Source organism: Electrona antarctica (assembly GCF_951216825.1).
Source record: "Electrona antarctica genome assembly, chromosome: 16".
Classification (NCBI taxonomy): domain Eukaryota; kingdom Metazoa; phylum Chordata; class Actinopteri; order Myctophiformes; family Myctophidae; genus Electrona; species Electrona antarctica.
In genome coordinates, this window is record NC_136797.1 from 43578053 (window position 1) to 43587268 (window position 9216).

Here is a 9216-nt window from a genome sequence, read left to right on the forward strand (position 1 = left end):
CAGGGTGCAGCAGCTCCGTTTGCACTGGTCACACAAAGAGACTAAGGTGGCTTTTAGACGAGGATGGTGTTCATAAGAAACGACAAAATAAAGTATCGTTTGCTGGGGTCCTTTTAGACGAGAAGGGTGTTCTCAGGAGGTGAAAACGCATCAAAGTGAAACCACCTCCCAGAGTGGAAATCTTTGAGAACGCCGTTTTATCCCTTCTCCGTGTAAACAGGCAAAACGGTGGATCCGCAAAACTTATGACATCATGGCTCACGTTGGCTCGCAGCGCATATATTATTACATTGATGCATAATTATGATATAATGGAGTTCCTGAACAAGCCTCCCTCCTCGCCTACAAAGCGCTGCTCATCAGCGATGGTGAATGTAAAACCATGATGTAAATAAAATGCCTTAATTGTGATAGGTGGCAGCCGCGGCAGCAGCGTTTATGTAGCCTAATGTATTATAAAATATATAACCATCCCGTGGCGCGCTCTGCCTGCATGCTCTGGGCTGTCTGTCACCACCATCACCCTCCCTGTGAATGAAAATAAAAATCCAGTCCCCTCCCCAGGTGATTAAACAAAAAGGAATCACCCTCCCCTATTAACCTATTAATTAACATTTACCTCAGTATTATTTATTCCTAACTTTAATCTGGTAGCGTTTTTAATATGCGAGAAAATAAAGTGACCGCAAAAATCGCGAAAACTGTCGGCTGTGAGGCTTGAACTCACGGGCAATGGGGACAATGGCCTCGTAGTCTAACACAGCAAGCTATGTAAGTCATTGAAAAGTGGGGGTTGCAGTGTGTACTTGTAGTGTGTGTTGTAGTGTGATTGACACGGGGAACAATGAAACTGTTGCGTGAAGGGGGAGCTGGCTCTTCTTCTTGTACATAACGTGGGTGACTGGTCTATTTGGCAGCCCGTTACCGCCACCTAGCGATATTATAGCGTTTTCATAAAGTGTGCGTTCTCGTGTAAAGGGTCAATAAAAACTGAGAACGCAACGGGACTTTGCCGTTTTATCTGGAGATGGTCGCCGTCTAAAAGAGGCCTAAGTTACAAGAGACTGTCATAAGAAAGGTTATAAGGACCTAAGACTGAAGAGATACCCTTCTTTGTTATTTGCAGGTATTTGTTGTTTGTTTTATGTCTGTATTCTACTTTGGTAAAATGTTTGCATCGTATTTATGTTAATTGTAACGTGCTTGTTTTATTGTATTGTTTATAGTTTTCATGGTGAATTTGGAGGATCCACAAGTCTTCAAATAAATCAGTTTCAAGGAAACCACTTGTGTCTGTCTGTGCTCGGAGGGAGTTACACATATAATATGACAGCACCACACACACACAGGCATTGCCTAAAACACATTAAAACACTCAAACATTCCAGGTGACTAAAATGTGACTAAATGAAAACTATTCAAGGGACTGAAATGAGTTTGCTGCCAAAAACACAACACTGCATGATGTCACCTCTGTTCTTTATTTCCCCAGAGAGCAGACATGGTCCCCACAGGACAGGTCAGGTCAAAGGTCATTCCGACTGACAGACAGACAGAGAGTCAGTCGGTCAGACACTCAGCGAGTCACTCGATTGATTAATTTACAAACACACAAGTTGTGTGTTTGTAAATAATCAGACCCACCGTTTCATTAGAGGATGTTCAGGTGGGGGTGAAGAGGCCGGAGGTCAAGAGGTCAACACAATTATACTGTCAGTCTTTTGGGTTTTATTAACCCATTCTGGACGGGAACCCTTTTTGGTGCAATATGTTATACTTTTATATACTTTTATGTTATAAAAATAGCAGACCTGCAAGCGGTGGCGCGCTACGAGCTTGTAGGTCTGCTGTTTTTGAAAAATCGTGAAAATGCGGCTCGGACGACCTGCTCTACCTCCTGAGCCACAGCCGCCCCATACGCCGCACGTATGTGTGTCAAGACATTTTATTAGCAACTACACACACCTGTTGCAAGGTCCCCTTTTGGTGTTTTAAACGTTTACTGGGGACCCCCTGGAAATCCCACAAGGGCCCCTGGTGGTTCTAAACATTTGTATTCAGTCAGCTTTTATAAGTGTCATTTTAAACGTGAAAACAGACTGTTGCGTGCTGCTGTCTGGTCGTGTGCTTCAAACCACTGTGCTTCAAACCACTTCAAACTATTTTTTACTGGGGACCCCCTGGACAACCCCCAAGGGCCCCTGGGGGTCACCGGACCCCGAATTGAGAAGCTCTGGCATACATTCTAAGCATTTATGCTCACTTAGCTTTTATAAATGTCACTTTAAACGTGAAAACAGACTACGCTGCTGTCTAGTCGTGTTCAAACCATTGTGATGTTGCATTACCTACGTTTACTGGTGACCCCCTGGACAACCCCCAATGGCCCCTGGGGTCACCGGACCTCGAATTGAGAAGCACTGGTATAGATTCTAAACAATTGTATTCAGTCAGCTTTTATAAATGACATTTTAAACGTGAAAACAGTCTCTTGTTATAGATATTATAGTTGTAGTTAAAGTGCACAGTGTGAATGGCCCTTAACATAACACCAATGCTGAATAGTACTAGGGAGAACATGATAGTATCCGTCCATAGACTGGCCTCTGGTGACCAGATAGGAGCATTACTGCATCTACATTAAGGACAAGTATACAGCCTACTGTACATCCTCAGGGTTCATTGATATAATCTCTTCACATTTATGTACTCACAGTTTAACCCATTTAGGCCTGACGTCAAAATAAAAAAAATGTCTTCTAAATTCTGACAGTTTTCTGAAATACCTATGATTTCTGTATTAGTGGTGCTCAATATTTCATGCCAAGGACCCCAAAAATGATATGTAATTGGCCTCCGACCCCCATCTGAAAATATGTTGTTCCCCCTAGGTCTGCTATTTTTGGGGGGCACTGTCTGTCTGTCTGTCTGTCTGTCTGTCTGTCTAAAATAGCATACCTACAAGCTTGTAGCGCGGCACTCGGTGCCGCGCTACGAGCTTGTAGGTCTGCTATTTTGGGGGCCACTGTCTGTCTGTCTGTCTGTCTGTCTGTCTAACAATCTGTCTTGTCTGTCTGTCTGTCTGTCTGTCTGTCTAAAATAGCAGATCTACAAGCTCGTAGCGCGGCACCGAGTGCTGCGCTACGAGCTTGTAGGTCTGCTATTTTTGGGGGCCACTGTCTGTCTGTCTGTCTGTCTGTCTGTCTGTCTGTCTGTCTGTCTGTCTAAAATAGCAGACCTAGGTGCCGCGCTACGAGCTTGTAGGTCTGCTATTTTTGGGGGCCACTGTCTGTCTGTCTGTCTGTCTGTCTGTCTGACAATCTGTCTTGTCTGTCTGTCTGTCTGTCTAAAATAGCAGATCTACAAGCTCATAGCGCGCCACCGAGTGGCGCACTATGAGCTTGTAGATCTGCTATTTTTCAATAGCTAAAGTATAACATAATTGTAACTGCCGTAATGTTATGTTTTTGTTTACTATTTCATTATTTGGGTAAAAATTATATTTGTTTTGGTTTACGGAAGTTGGTTGTGTCATTTCCGCTGCCCTGCCCTTATATGGGTATCTTTGACAAGGCTCACACAAGCATGATATGCTTCCGTCTGTGCTACAGGCATGACGGAATGTTTGAAGACAGCGTGTCACAAGTTTAAGGTTCGTTTTGTTGTTTCTGCATCAATGGTTTAAGTTATTTGTCAATATTTGAGTTATATGTTGTATATCATGATGAGGTTTATTGATCGTTTTGTTTCCTTTCAGTTTGCATGGTTGTTCATGTTCATATGGGTTCCAAACCACTTCCTTCCCTTTGATCCTACGTGCAGCCAGTGAGGTGAATACTTGTTTTATGTGCGTTTTATGTTCATTATCTGTATGTGCTTTATGCTTTATTGTTTTGAGTCTGATCACTGTGCATTGTGTTTGTATTTGACAGTTTTGACGTTGTTGTTATGGCTTATTGAAAGAAGGCAAGAAATAAAGCCTGCAGCACCAGTACTACAGAACTGACTCGTTTTTAAGACATCACTGGGAGTGACAGTCAAAACTCAACGCTGAACTCCACCTGCGTTGAGCCAAACTCAGCCGCAGACGACCGACGGCAGTACCGGGTCGTCCAGTCCAGTCAACCACCAGACGACAGCCTACCGAACCGTCACAGCGAAGCAGCGGGCCCGGCCGGACCGCTGCGACTCGCGCCGCGTTCGGTGTTTACACTCTGCTGCCTGCTTGGTGAACCACCGCAAGGACCCACTGAACTAAGAAAGAAACCATGCTTGCTGATAAAGGACACGTTTGTTTGTCGTCTACGACAGGTAACATTGCACACACGACACGTTAAGCGTTACAAATGGAAAAAAGACTGTGGCGCTATATGCTAATATCAAGAGACTTTGAAACAAAGGAAAATGAAGAAGAAAATCGGCATTATAAAACAAACGGATGAACTGTTTTATTTTTGTTGGTTAATTTAAGGGTTCATTGCATACTGACTGTTGAATTAAATTCACATGTGTAACTTAATGGCACTGTTTTAAATAGGTTTTAAATGTATGGTTGTTAAGTGTGAAAGCCAATTGGAAAGATGTCAAAGGGTAAAAGCCACAAGGGCATCTTAAGGGCCAGAAGCACAATATGAGCAACCAGCACCAACTAAAGCCACAACAGAGCCGATTACAGTCAAAGTTTAGGATACTGGAAAGGAAATTGACACAGATGTTTCTCAAATGAGTAAGGACATGCACAAGTTTTGTTTGTCACCAAAAAGAAAAATGTTAGTGCACTACACAAGTTCAAAGGCCAAAGATTCAAGGTCAATGGAACCGTGACTGTGCTACTATAAATGCTTTAAAGTTAAAGGGACATTTGTTAAAGGAAGAAAATAATCCCAATTGTTATGCAAATGACCTAGCGATGCACCAATGATGAAAGTGTTGTTGCTTTGGTTTCAATTAAATGCAAATGCATTTTGACACATTCATGGGACTATTGGAAATGGTTTAAGGTGTATGGTTTAACAAGGTGTGTAGGTCAAAAGATAACGGTGTCAAAAGAAGACAAGGGCATCTAAAGGGACCTGCACAAATAAGGAACCTGCACAGGCAGACTGCAGAACCAGTCCAACAATGGAACCAATTGATGAGTGCAAAGAGAGGTTGTTATACAACTTTGAATGTGTTTATGCACACTGGAAAAGCAAGGCAAAAAGAGCAAAACAAGGTGTTATAAACAAGGCTCCAGTATGTGATCTCCAAGAATATGTTGATGCTGTAGAAACAGATCTAGAGAATTTAAAGGACATTTATGATTCAATTGAAACTCCTACCAATGACTTGTGTCACAAATTGAATAAGTGTGTGCAGGTAACACAACATGTTGTCCATAATGCAAATGCCCAGATGAAGGAAGAGAAGTGGCAGAATGAAGCTGCAGCTGAGTTCAAAGCCACACAAGCACTTCTAATGATTGTGGTAGAGCAAGAACAACACAAAGAGAGGTTGCAGCAACTGGAAGCAGAGAGTGTCACCAGTCAACAGTCTATGGAGAGAATCAAGCAAGAACTTGAGCGTTTGGAGGTGCTCAAAGGGTTGGCTGCTACACAAGCTCTGCTGCCTACACCACCATCTCAGCAACTGGAACCTGCCATCGTGAGCCTGGACGCTGAAGGTACCCTGGTTCAGCCCAAGGGCACCGGTGTTGCTGACTCTTTCAACGTAAACAAGGAGGCAGAAGGGTTGAAACCTGTTGCTCTGGAAGCAGTTAAAGCAAAGAAGCCTGTTGCAGGAAAGAAACGTGCAACAGCTAAGAAGCCAAATAAGGTGGCAGCAAAGAAATCACAGAAAGCCAAGAAAGTAGCAGCTAATGGCCAGAAGAAGTCTACCAAGAGACCCAAGAAAGTAGGCAACAAGAAAGACAAAGGGCCTTCAAATGCAAGGAAACAAAAGTGGAAGCGTCAAGGAAATAAAATGAGGAACTGGAGAGCAAATGGAAAACTATCACAAAGGAAGGAAAACACAAATTTCATGGAGCACAAGAAAAGAGGGATGCTTTTAAAGCAGGGGTGGGCAATTATTTTTCCCAAGGGGCCACATGAGCAACTGAAAATATTTTGGAGGGCCGGGCCAAAATGCTGAACTCAATTAAGCATAATACACAGTAAATTGCATTGTTTTGATAGCTGGTAAGAGTGTATGTAACAATGAAAAGGTGAGGTTGCCTTACAAAAATGTAATTTATTCAAGCAAAATTTTCAGAACAATGGTAAACAATATTTGACTCATTTTCAGTCACATTAACTGACACCAAAGGGCATTTTGAGTTTCATATTCTGTTGAAACAAGGGTTTTCTTAGCTTTTTAAAGACATCACATCATCTTTGTAGCAATGTAGCCCAAATAGACAAAACACTGAACTGTGCAGAACTGTGTAACTGTGTAAAACTGTCCCAGTTATGTAGTTTTAATCATGCCTATATTAACAGTGTTTTTTCAGAACTGTGCAGAAAAAAGAAAAAAAAGGTGAAGTGCATTTACATGGCTATTTCCACATGTTAGTGTTCAGTTCTTTTTTTTCTTGTTCAGTGTGAGAAATCCAGTCTCTGTTGAGCTTTAACAAGTCCATCAAAGTCAGGTTGAATGTCTGAGGTGGAGATGCGAAGCAAAGCTGTCAGGTGTTCATCAGTGAGAGAGGATCTGTACCTGGATTTGGTAAATGTCATCACTGAGAATGTTTGTTCACATATGTAGGTAGATCCAAAGAGAACCAACATCTTCTGAGCATGTTTCCTCATGTTTGGAAAGTTCTCCTCATTGAGAGCAGAGTAGAACTCTAGCAGGGATGCTGACTTAAAGTGCTCTTTCAGTAATGAATCAGACTGCAGGTCAATGAGTTCAAGTTGAACATCAGTGGGTGCATTATCCACACTGCAGGTAAAGGGGGAGGAAACCAGCTGCATTTCATCCTCAACCTTTTTGAAATCTTGAAATCGCCTTGAAAACTCATCATGCAGTGCTCCTAACATGGATGAGTACCTGCGGCGGTGATGAGCTGATGGTTTGACTTCTTTCAGGGTTTTCATGTTTTCAAGATTGTTGCTGCCCAGTTGCCTTGAAAATAACTGCAACTTTGTCATGAAAGCTTTCACATGGCTATGCATTTCATGAGCAAAAAGGCCCTTGCCTTGCAGTTTTGTGTTCAGTTCATTCATCAGTGCAGTCACATCAACAGCAAATGTTAAATCTGCCATCCAGTCCTCATCTGACAGCTCTGGGATGGCTTTGCCTTTCGTCTCACAAAACGCTTTAATTTCTGATTTCAGGTCCCAAAATCTTTTTAGCACTTTGCCCAGGCTGAGCCATCTGACAGCTGTGTGGTACCTGATGTCACTATGCTCACTCTCTTCCTCCTCCAAAAGTGAAACAAACTGCCTGTGATTCAATGCTCGTGCTCTGATGAAATTAACTGTTTTAGTAACAACATCAACAACATGGCTAAGTTTTAGCACTGACTTGCACAACGCTTGCTGATGTATAATACAATGTATAAACACCAATTTCTGCTCTGCGTCGAGTTCACTCACTTTATCTTGCATACGTTTCAAAAGCCCGACATTTTTCCCCGTCAGATTTGGACAACCATCCGTTGTGACACCTGCGAGCCTGTCCCATCCCAGTCCCAGCTTGTCCATGGATGCGGTTACCTCAGTGAACAGATCACTCCCCGTTGTTGTTCCTTTCATTGGCCGCATTGCTGCCAGCTCCTCCGTAATCTTGAAGTCGCGCGTTATCCCCCGGAGAAATATGAGCAGCTGGGCTGTGTCACGGATGTCACAGCTCTCATCCAAAGCCAAAGAAAAAAAGTCAAAGCTTGCCACTTTATTTTGCAGCTGAAACTCCAGATTCTCTGCGATGTCCTCCACCCTTCTCGTCACGGTGCGCCTGGACAGCGGGACTTTTTCAAACGCCTCTTTTTTCTCTGGGCATATTAGCGCTGCAGAGTCCACCAAGCACTCCTTCACAAACTCCCCCTCCGAGAAAGGCTTACTGTTTTGGGCAATTTTGTGGGATATCACAAAGCTGGTTCTGGTCGCTGCATCCCTGGCTTCGTGAAGCTTTGTAAAACAGCCTTGTTGTTTCTCTAGCTTCGCTTGCAAATCTTGTGATGTCCGCGCTCGTTCAGCACCAGTCAAGTTTTTGTATTTCTCTGAATGTTTCGTCTCGTAATGCCGACTTAAATTGTACTCCTTAAACACGGCGACATGCTCTCCACAAACTAAACACACCGCTTTACCTTTGACTTCAGTAAAGAAAAATTTAGTAGTCCATATTTGATTGAATCCTCTGCATTCGGCATCCACCTTTCTTTTTTTTGCATGAGCCGGCATTTTCGCATGTTCAGGGGTGACAAGGAAGCGAGACAGGTTGTCAATCACACGCAATCAGTTACAGATTGCGTGCACTGTGGGAATACATGTGGGCTTCAAAATAAAAGGAATGCCGTTTTAGTCCACCCATAAGGTAATTGGAAATTATGTTTTATTTTCTAATTATAAAGTAATCTTTCGCGGGCCGGTCAGAGTCAGCCGGCGGGCCGTATTTGGCCCGCGGGCCGTACAATGCCCAGGTCTGCTGAAGACACTATATAGGCACTTGCTGCTCTTGTTTATCTGTTGGGATAAAAAAGTTGTATTGCTTAAAGGGGAATACCACTCATTTTCAACATTTTTCTATGTTGTTGTGTGCACTGGAAATAATAAAGTCACCCATATGTGTTGCCTATAGAACTGGAGGTCTGAAAAAACAGTAACATTATGAAGTACATCTCAGTGACATCACAAAAATGTACTTCATAATGTTACTGTTTTTTTTCAGACCTCCAGTTCTAGGCAACACAGAATGGGGGGGGACTTTCTTATTATATCCACACAACAACTCTAAGGTATATTAATGCCAGTAAAATGTTGAAAATGAGTGGAATCCCGTAGTCACTATTCACTGGGATACCAAAAAACATTTGAAAAAAAAGGTTTCTCACTGTTCTCGGGTTGAATATTGATATGCGATTAAAATGCGATTAATCGAGATTAATTAACTACAAAGCCTCTGATTAATTAGATTAATTTTTTTAATCGAGTCCCAGCTCTAGTTAAAACACAAAGGGGTTCCCGCCCAGAATGGGTTAATAACGGTTTAGTAAGAGAGGAGACTTGTCAAGCTTTCCTT